Below are 10210 nucleotides of genomic sequence, written 5' to 3'. Positions count from 1 at the left end.
ATTACAGACCAGTCTCTCTTACATAAGTGGTCCCAAAGATTATGGAGCACATCATACATAGCTCAGACATGCGTTTTTTTGCACAGCACAATATTCTCCACGACTGCTAACACGGTCTCCGTTCCAAACGTTCGTGCGAAACACAGTTAATAGAGACAATACGATCAATCACCACCAAGCTGAAAGGTAGAAGCCAGGTCGATGTGATCCAACTAGATTTCGCCAAAGCATTCGATAAAGCCCCCCATCAACGCCTCATGCATAAAATGGACTATTTCGGAACCAGAGGTAATACAGCCAGATGGATCCAGTCGTTCCTCAGCAACCGGAAACAGAAGGTTCTGCTAGATGGAGAGATGTCGTCAGATAAACCCATTCTATCAGGCGTCCCCAAGGCACAGTGCTTGGACCCTTACTCTTCATGACGTACATAAATGACCGCCCTGACTGTATCACCTCATCCGTTACCAAGCTCTTCGCTGATGACAGCCTACTTCTCCGAGAAATCAGGAACCAACAAGACGCTGACTGCCTCCAGAAGGACCTCACAGCGCTCGAAGAGTGGGAGAAAAATGGCAGATGTCTTTTCATCCGGAGAAGTGTACTGTCATCAGAGTATCCACCAACAGAAGAAATGTGATTAACACCATATACACTCTCCATGACCAAGTCTTACAGACCACAGACAGCAGTAAGTACCTAGGCGTCACTTTAAGTGAAAATCTAAGCTGGCAGAAACACGTGGACATCACAACGACAAAGCTAACAGAACCCTGGGATTTATTCGACGTAACCTTGGCTATTGCAGCAAAGAGGTCAAGAGAACTGCAAACACAGCTATGGTCAGACTAACACTTGAGTACTCATCCACAGTATGGGATCCCAAACCTCGAGCCAAGGCCCAGAAACACAAACTCGAACAGGTCCAAAGCAAAGCTGTGAGATTTGTGAACTCTGCCTACACTGACCGTACGTCATGATGCGTCACAAAGATGGTACAAGACTTGGGCTGGCAGTCACTGCAACATCGACGCTACCTAGCGAGACTGTCAATGCTCTTCATTCGAATTCATCATCACCTGATAGAAGTCTCAGGGGCAACAGAAGCACTCCATCTTTCATACAGAAGAACCAGGGACTCACGCCGTTTCAGTCAGATATTGGAAGAATCCACCACCTACAGGGCCTCCTTTTTTCCACGCACTATTAGCGATTGGAACCACCTCCCAACCCGGAGCACCGACTGCACAACGTTAGAGGCGTTCCAAGCCAGCCTGGGAGCCCTCTCACCCAGCTACTAGAGCTTTACTAGACCATTGTCACCTTGTAAATAGTTTTAACCAGCACCTCACTTTATAACTTTTTTTATCGGGCAAGCACAGAGCTTTTACACAGGGTTTCCGACATTCTAATATGGATTTCAACCCTTACACTGGATGATGATGATGATGATGATGATGATGATGATGATGATGATGATGATGATGATGATGATGATGATGATGATGATTTATTTAAATCACGATTTTGTCCTTATGTGCTCAAAAAATGAAAGTGCTTTTTGCCATTTTTTGTCAAAAAAGTTAATACATTATTTGGTATGAAAACGCCCATGAACAAATCGGATAGGTATGAAACCAGCTGGGACGAATCAGCATGTAATCTCAAATTACAATGGCGGAAATGAAAACATTTGTTTACTGTTATTAAAATAAAAGTGTGTGATATGTGTAAGTCCCCATCATATTTCCATGATAACTATGTAGATTTTAGTAAGAAAAATGGTATAAAGGCATTTTGTGGCAATATTGTTGCCGATGAAAAACCACATATTATAAAATCAAAACATTTGTTGAAAGCTTCTTATAAAGACATGGTCATGGAATTGAAATTGAATTGGTGGGTGGGGTAGTGATCAATACAGTTCCAACACGTTTAAATTAAATTACTGTAGTTTTCGAATGAATTATTTTTTCCTGATAATATGATGATTTTAACTTACACACCGTAAATAACTACATGTGTAAAGACTGCTGTTTATAAATTATATGTGCAGTTTTGATGTTAACTCGTATCAGAACTTGTTTTTGCAATTGGTCAGCATGGTATGCTCTGATAATTTTACAATTGAACTTTTGTGATCAATCTTTGTCGCCTGCCATTCTGTTTCAATGTTTGCCACTTCCAAACAGTTTAGATGCCACATATTTGGTCAATCTTAATGAATCTTGGTCAAAGTATTTTTACCATACGGACCTTTTACTCAAACCCAGTTAACTCGCGGGTCAGGATAACTCGCAGTATTTGATTAATGCCCTCTGAATTTTGTTTATAAACAAACCTGCATGAACTAATTGTCAAATCTGACAGAAAACTTTTCTGGCTGCCAGCATGAATTGATTGTTGGTAGTTAAGAGTCATAAAACTCAGACTTCAACAATATTTTAATTTTAATAGTTTTATTGATTGTCTTAACGAAAAAATCAGACAGTGCTTGAAAAAACTGATTTTTTTTATGTCTTAAATTCCAGATTTTTTAATAGTTCTATACTTTATTGATTGTTACTTTGAATGGTATGTTAGATCTTTATTTATTCATGTTTAATTTAATATTAGTGCTGTTAAACCTATGTACCATGAATCTACTATGCAGCGTTTACATTAGGATTCTTTGTAGCAGGCTTTTGAGTTATTTTAGGAGGCCAACTTGTGGGCGCACCGAAGGTGCCAATTGCTAGGGGGGTCCGGGGGAGCATGCTCCCCCATAATTTTTTTTAAATAAAGGTGCCAAATTGTGGCTTCTGAGCGATTTTGGGCACATAATTTACATGATTTTGCTCAGTTAAAATAGAGGATATTTATGTGAATGTTAAAGAAAAAATAAAGTCCTCAGGTTAAATCAATTCTGCAATTATCAAGATTTTGATGAAAACAGATATACGTGTATACAAAAACATTACAACATGTAACACCAATTCGACTTTAAATAATGAATTTTCCAAAATAAAACAGAGTTTGATGTGATTCTAATCTAGTTGCCACAATAATCATCCGATGATTCACTATCTGATTCAGGGTCATATTCCTTTGATGCCAGGTTAAGTTTTTGTATGGCTATATCTACAGCTGTCTTAATCAGGCTCAGCTCATAATTCCCCTCAGTAACATCCGTTTGGACCCCAGCATCCACAAGTGTAAGAACTGGTGCTGATGCTTAGGCCCTTGGATGCTTCGGGGGAATCTTCCACCTCTCCTTCTTGTCTAGCCACAGCTTGATTGCTGACTTGATATGCTGCTTGGCTTCAGGACTTATATAGTAAAATAATCAATATGGAAATGTAGCATGTTTTTTCAGATTGAATTTTACTTTTGAACTTTAATTCAGATTAAATTTTACTTTTGAACTTTAATTTGTTTAAAGAAGAGTATAAATAGCCCATTAAATAAAGAAGACACTGTGCAAGATCATGGATGACATTAAAATTTTGTCAGAGGACCCCTGGAAATGATGCATACAATTTGGGCATTGGTTCTCCTAGACTAGCAATTTAAGAAAAATTTGGCATAGGTTGCCCCAGCTGAGGCAATCTTAGGATTTAAATATGTTGCAGAGGAAGCTTCTTTTGGCCAATTTTTTCCAATACAAATTTGGACATAGCTAAACATTGCAGTGCCAATTCAATATATTTAGCATTTTAGGCATTGTGCCTAGGCCAACTCCGACCTTAATCATGAAAATATCTGGAGAGTTTGGGGCTCGAGAGTGTCATTTATCCAAATGAAAGACTCACCCTCCTGTAAAATGTGGTTATAAATAAATCCACTTACTGTTCGGAGGTTCAAAACTCCGCAGAGAAAACAAACATCGGCATGATCGGAACCAAACATCAACGAAATTTGTCGAAAATAAAAACGAATTATAACAGGAAAGTGCATTCATCCGGAGGTGCCAGTAAATGATAAACATTAACAAAACTGGAATAAAATAACTTCAACATCGAACTATCGTTCTTACTCGAAACGCAAGATAATTTTATTTTTTTTCTTTTTTTAGACATGTTGACATTGTCAGTTTGTGACCTTAAATCAAAGTAAAACACTCTTGTTACCCGCTTTGAAATTGGACAATTATATCGAAATGACCAATGAGAAAGCAGTTAACATATCGGTTACGGTTGTTTACCTCTGTTTTAGACAGTTAATTTGTAAAGGAATGCTAAATATCTCGTCATTGTCGTGAACATTTGCCGATTTTTTTTTCCGAATTTGAGCCGGCCCAAATAACATTTGAGGCGGTCAAATCGGCCGTCGGCCACCTCCTAATGAAAACGCTGACTATGTGAAAAATTAAACAGCAATGGCAGGCAGTGGTGTTGTTTTTGTTTCTGCTGCAGTAAATGTTGAAGGATTTTCTTCATAAAAAGGCAATTATCAAATAAAATAAAATTGAATTTGACTGTCCTTTTTATCATTTAATAGTTTATCTGATATTTGAAGGGGGTTTCTTGACGCAAGTGAATATTCCTTAAGTACCGGGAGATTACTGTGTTGCAGGCTACATACCAGTACCAAAATATAGAACCATATGGACCACATTGTCAGACCATAACAATTATGATTTCAAAACATTTTACATATTGATAGGCCTATGTTTATTAAAAGCTTTCAATATAAAACCAGTTTCTGTTTCAAATACAGTATTCATATGGATTTAACCAGACTTAAAATTATAGTAGAGGGGCCTGAAAAGGGGGAGGGTTTCCTCTTTTGTTTGTTGCATTATAAACTTTGAACATTGTAAGTGACTTATCCCTTTGCATGCTGGGAAATTTGTCGTCTGCTAAAATGTCGTCTGCTAAATTTCTAAAATAAGCATTTTTTTCGATTTTTTTCAAAGAATACTATCTGAATAGCAAACAGTTTGGATCCTGATGAGACGCCACGTTCTGTGGCGTCTCATCTGGATCCAAACTGTTTGCAAAGGCCTTTAAAATTCGGTTCCCGCACTGAAAGGGTTAATAAGGCTGCTTCCACTTAAGTAGACAAAGCATATTGTAAGGGCCTGTCTGTCGGTCCAATGTACTCAACCGATTGTCAGGTAATAAATTGAACAAGATATATGTTGGTTTCTCTGTGTGTTTACACCTCTATAAGTTATTCATGCTAAAATAGCGATATCGTCTTTATGCATGTCATTGTACATGTTTTTTCAGGAATACAGTACAGGCAACGTGTACTTTGCAGTGCCTTCCCCAGGATTTTTTTCAGGCGCCCCGGGGCCGATCGGGGGTGGGTTCGGGAGGGGTGTGCCCTCCAGACGTTGATTTTTTTTTAAATTTAACGTGTCAATTCACGTTGTGTGGTGCGTTATAACTCAAAGAAAAACAGCGTCAAAAGACGTCATTTGGTGCGCTATGACTCTTCAAAAAAATCCCCCAGTCATTTAAAAATATTTTTTTTTATATTGTTTAATTGTTTTAAAACTTTTCCGCACATATAGTAAAATCCCGACTCGAACGATTCCCCAATACATCCGTTTCAACCCGACTCTATTACTGTATACTTACTATTTTTCAAGTTTCTATTTCTTACCCGATAATCCCGTTTATTCCGTTTTTATCAATCTCTTTCTGGTAAATATTTAAGATAAAAGCTTTCAGTTATTTCTTTAACACAAACCTTGCCATTTTTAAGTGACTATTTATAGCTTTGATGAAATATTGCCTCTGAATATGCGTCAATCCCCTGACCTGTTGTGTGCTTGTTAAAACGCTCAATACACGCCATTTGTATGCAATAGACGCGACGTTGTACATGCTGCATAATTTTCGCGCTCTTTTTTATTGAGAAAAAGATTCGACACAAAACAAATTTGCACTGCTAATTTGAAGCAAAAATATTTAATGTTGCGGTAACATTTACATTCGGAAGTGTGTTTAGGATTAAAAACGCGTTAACATCGACTTACGGGAATGGGTTTCGGATTACAAATTTAATTATTTCCATTTGAGATTCCAACAAATATTAACCGTTGCGTTATAAATTCAACGATAATTTGTTTAAACACTTTACGAGTCGAATAACTGTTTTAACGGAATTATGATTGAAATTCACGTTGTCCACGAGGATCACGGCCGGTTGCCATCATCAGTCTTGTAACTATCGATAATCGACGAAACATTTACAAGTGTGCGTAATTAATTCAACGAAAATTTGTTAAAGCGCATTACGTGTCGAATAAATGTCAGAAAAACGAGGTGAATCAGTTCTATAAATGGACATGTTGAAATATACATGTACTGGAATTAAATAAATTGTTGTCAAATAATTGTAACCGGGAGTCATTCGCACAACTTACTCGCTATAATAATTAATTGTTTACCACTTGCAATTAATTTCTCGTATTAATTATGAGTCATAGGTAACACTTGTTTACAGTAAAAAGGTGTGATGATGATGCCCGAAACCGTCTTTAATGTTCTGTACTGTACTAATTACCGGTTTTATATTACTCAAATGGTACAACTTCTTGCTAATCAAGCTGCGATAATCTCTTACTTCATGCCCGACGTCAATCAAAAATAATGGTCGATAGTTAACCCCGCCCTCATAAGCATTCGCGTAACCGATTGGACGATGAACTTCACAGTTTGACGACTGGAAAGTTACCAGATACATCCTTGCCAGCATTTAAATGACCGTGTAATGTGGCTAGAATAATCGATACGCGCGTCATGCTATTCTCTTATCAGTGGATTATCCATTACCCCATGTGGTGTTAATGGCGATTACTTGTGAAAGTAGGTACCGAGTGCTCTTTTAAAACAGGGAATATTGATACACTGATAGGGAAACCTTGATTTTTTTGGACAATCTCCACTTTCTTTTACTGAAGAATACACTGATCGGAAAATTTCAAGCGCCCCGGGGACTCTGATTTCGAAATTCAAGCGCCCCGGCAAGGGGTGCTTAAATGGCCTGGGGAAGACCCTGCTTTGTTAAACGCCACTCGTCGCGGTGTTCATTGTACGGTGTTCGCTTACCAAACGACCCCCGCGATGGGTGTTCAGATCAAATATTCGCAGGGGCCGTTTTCCATAAGGTGGACACTGGGAAACACCGCAGACCTATAATATCTACCGCGGTGTTCATCGTGTTCACTAGCAATAAAATAATTGAACATAAACGAAGGTCGGTACTAATTTGCAGAAAGAATCTACCGTGCGTTTGAATGTTATAGGTGTCATTTGGTGTCTAAAAAATTAACAAGGATTACGAACAATCACAATCGATTACCGCATACATGCAAAAATTCCCGTCTCTGTCCATTACCCGATAATCCCGAGATTTCCAATTTCATGCAAATTCTGGTCAATGTTGACGATAAAAGTGTGATAGAAATGCAAAAATCACAAACGTTCGCCATATCTCTAAACTATCAAATGAATTTCGGCATATGTTTCTATTTAAAGATTTGATGAAATAAGCGCCCAATCAGAACAGGTCTATTCCAACATTCGTAAATCACCTGACGCCTAGTGCACGCGTTGTGTAGAGTTCATGTTCTGTTACAAATTGTAGCCACAAATAAATACATGTATATATGCCCATGATATTTTCATTTTCTTTGTTCTGAACTATAAAAAGCGCGTGAAAATTGGCGTGGGTGTATTTATTTTTTACACAAAATCTTCGTAGCGCAGACAACATTGGGATCTTTTAATTTCGATTTAAAGTTTCGTAGTGAATTTCTTTTCAAGTACCGGGTAGCTCGCGAATGATTTGGAAATGACATTTCATCTGAATAAAATAAAAATCAAACAGGCTGTAACTCGCTATATTTAGATTTCATGCAACAAGTACAAGTTATTTTCTGGAAATCAGGAGAAATGAAACCCAATTTTGTGAAAACAAAAAGGGCAATTGCATTGATTAACACCATAAAAGTTAATCGTATTGATCATCTAAACGCTTAGTTTTAGTTTCCGACTTAACGTACTGCCCAAGTTTAAGTACGCATAAATGTGCACATAATATCTACATGTACATGAAGTATTTGATTTTATTTTGTACATGTACATGTACATTTAAAACGCGTATATGACCCTCGCAGACAGGTGTTTATGGTGGCTGCGCAGCATTGCAGTGATCACGGGTGTTCCTGTTAACGATAGCCTGCAAACCCGGCGATTTCAGGTGTTCGCCGAACACGGCGGTCAGTAGCGTGTCTGCCCCCCGCGAAATGTCACCCATCGGGAAAATTGAACACCGCGGACACGCGTTTTTGTCAAAGTACACGTTGCCTGTACTGTAATGAAGTCTTGTTTAAAAGGCTTTTTTTCGTTTGATTTTTGGGTTATAAATGTAACACATAAATAAAACTCTTATTTAATACTATTAAAAATATTTGACACAATAAACAACACTGCGCCTGCTTTAAATAGGTCATTTTGTAGAATTGAGCTTTCTTCTGTATCTTAGATGATCCTCTATAAAGTTGAAAATGCAATTTTGTTTGCCAAAGAATATATGCCTAGCCTCCAATCCATCCTCCAACTTGGGTAGGCTCTGGAAAACAAATAATTTTTAGCTCCACTGGCCAAAGGCCAGTCCTTTGTCATGTCATGGTCCTGTGTCCGTTGTGTGTGCGTCCGTGCGTTAACTTTTTCTTTAAACATCTTCTTCTCCTAAACTACTGGTCCAATTCTGATGAAATTTCTCATGAATGTTCCTGTGGTGAACATCTTTCAAATTTGTTCAAATTATGCCCCTGGGGTCAAATTTGACCCTGCCCCTGGGGGTCAAAAATTGAAAATTTGCTTATATACCGTAAAAATGCAGTCATAGGTCTACCCGTTCATAAGTCGGGGGTATAAAAATGGTCCGAAAATGTGACATTTTGTGTATGTTCACTCCATAAGTCGGGTAAAAAATACAGATAATTGGAAAATCAGCGTCAATAAAATTGCGACCCCATCAAATTTATTTCCGATTTTGTAATGCAACTATATTAATTAACATGTTAATTATATTAAACAAACCTGATAATATAGTATCGGTAGTTAAAAAAAGTTTTACCTTGCAAGAATAAGTAATAATCCAACAACACACTGCACCATTATTAACGATATATGTGTTTAGGAATTTTGTAAACACAAGCGTCTGCCATTGTAAGGAACTGTACATGAAGTTTGTAAATTGGAACTGATCGGTATTTCTAGAAAAATTATAGATAAATGTATTCGTCGTTTTAATGCTTAGGCCGAGTAATTACGGCAAATCGGAACTCAACTTGCGTAAAACATTTGCTAAATTAACCGTCAAAAGGCGGAGTTATGCACGTGCTATTATTTAATTGGACAATTGCCATTAATGAACAAAAATACGATTGGTTCAGCATATTGATTGCTAGACAAGGGAAGCCAATTTTGTCGGCGAGAAATTTGTCGCTTTATGGCTTTAGACAGGAAGCGGCTTTCCTTTGATGACGTCAAACTGTGAATTCACGCTGAGTGCAAATTTTACTAACTCTTTGTTTACAATTCCAGTAAAAAAAAAACACTTGCTAACATTAAACTTTGGTTTAAATTATCAAAATAAAGCAGAAGTTAAGTTGACAAATATGATTTAATTAATTCACGTCAGTTAAAATAAGACTTTTTGCGCTGTAAATCAACGAGTTTTCGTGACAAAAACAACTTTAACAACCATTACCGCGGGGATCGATCTACCTGGATTTTTTTTTCATGAACAATCTCATAAGTCGAGACTATAATTTTAATCAATATTTGAAGGAAAAAATCTCGACTTATGACTGCATATTTACGGTAAGGCCTGTTTTGTGCAAACTTTATAAATCTTCTTGTCAATAACCATTGGGCCTAGGGCTACCAAATTTGGTATGTAGTGACATCTTATAGTCCTCTACCAAGTTTGTTCAAATTATGCCCCTGGGGTCAAATTTTACCCTGCTACGGGGGGGGGGTCAAAAAATTGAAAATTTGCTTATATAAGGCCTATTTTGTGCAAACTTTAAAAATCTTCTTGTCCATAACCATTGGAACTAGGGCTACCAAATTTGCTATGTAGTGACATCTTATAGTCCTCTACCAAGTTTGTTCAAATTATGCCCCTGGGGTAAAATTTGACCCTGCCCGGGGGGTCAAAAACTTGAAAATTTGCTTATATAAGGCCTATTTTGTGCAAACTT

General features: G+C 37.5%; 1 protein-coding gene across 5 annotated transcripts in view; it reads left to right on the top strand.

Annotated features, from left to right (window-relative positions):
- Positions 1-1637: 1637 nt before the first annotated feature.
- Positions 1638-10210, top strand: part of LOC127880245 (uncharacterized) — a 189004-nt gene continuing 180431 nt past the window's right edge. For all 5 annotated transcript variants that reach the window (XM_052427555.1, XM_052427558.1, XM_052427556.1 and 2 more), the window contains exon 1: positions 1638-1730. The gene's annotated coding sequence lies outside the window, so the exon portion shown is untranslated. The remainder of the gene's footprint in view (positions 1731-10210) is intronic.

The sequence above is a fragment of the Dreissena polymorpha genome, chromosome 4, assembly GCF_020536995.1.
Source record: "Dreissena polymorpha isolate Duluth1 chromosome 4, UMN_Dpol_1.0, whole genome shotgun sequence".
Lineage (NCBI taxonomy): Eukaryota > Metazoa > Mollusca > Bivalvia > Myida > Dreissenidae > Dreissena > Dreissena polymorpha.
The sequence above is the reverse complement of the archived record's forward strand: the minus strand, read 5'-3'. Positions and strand labels throughout refer to the sequence as shown.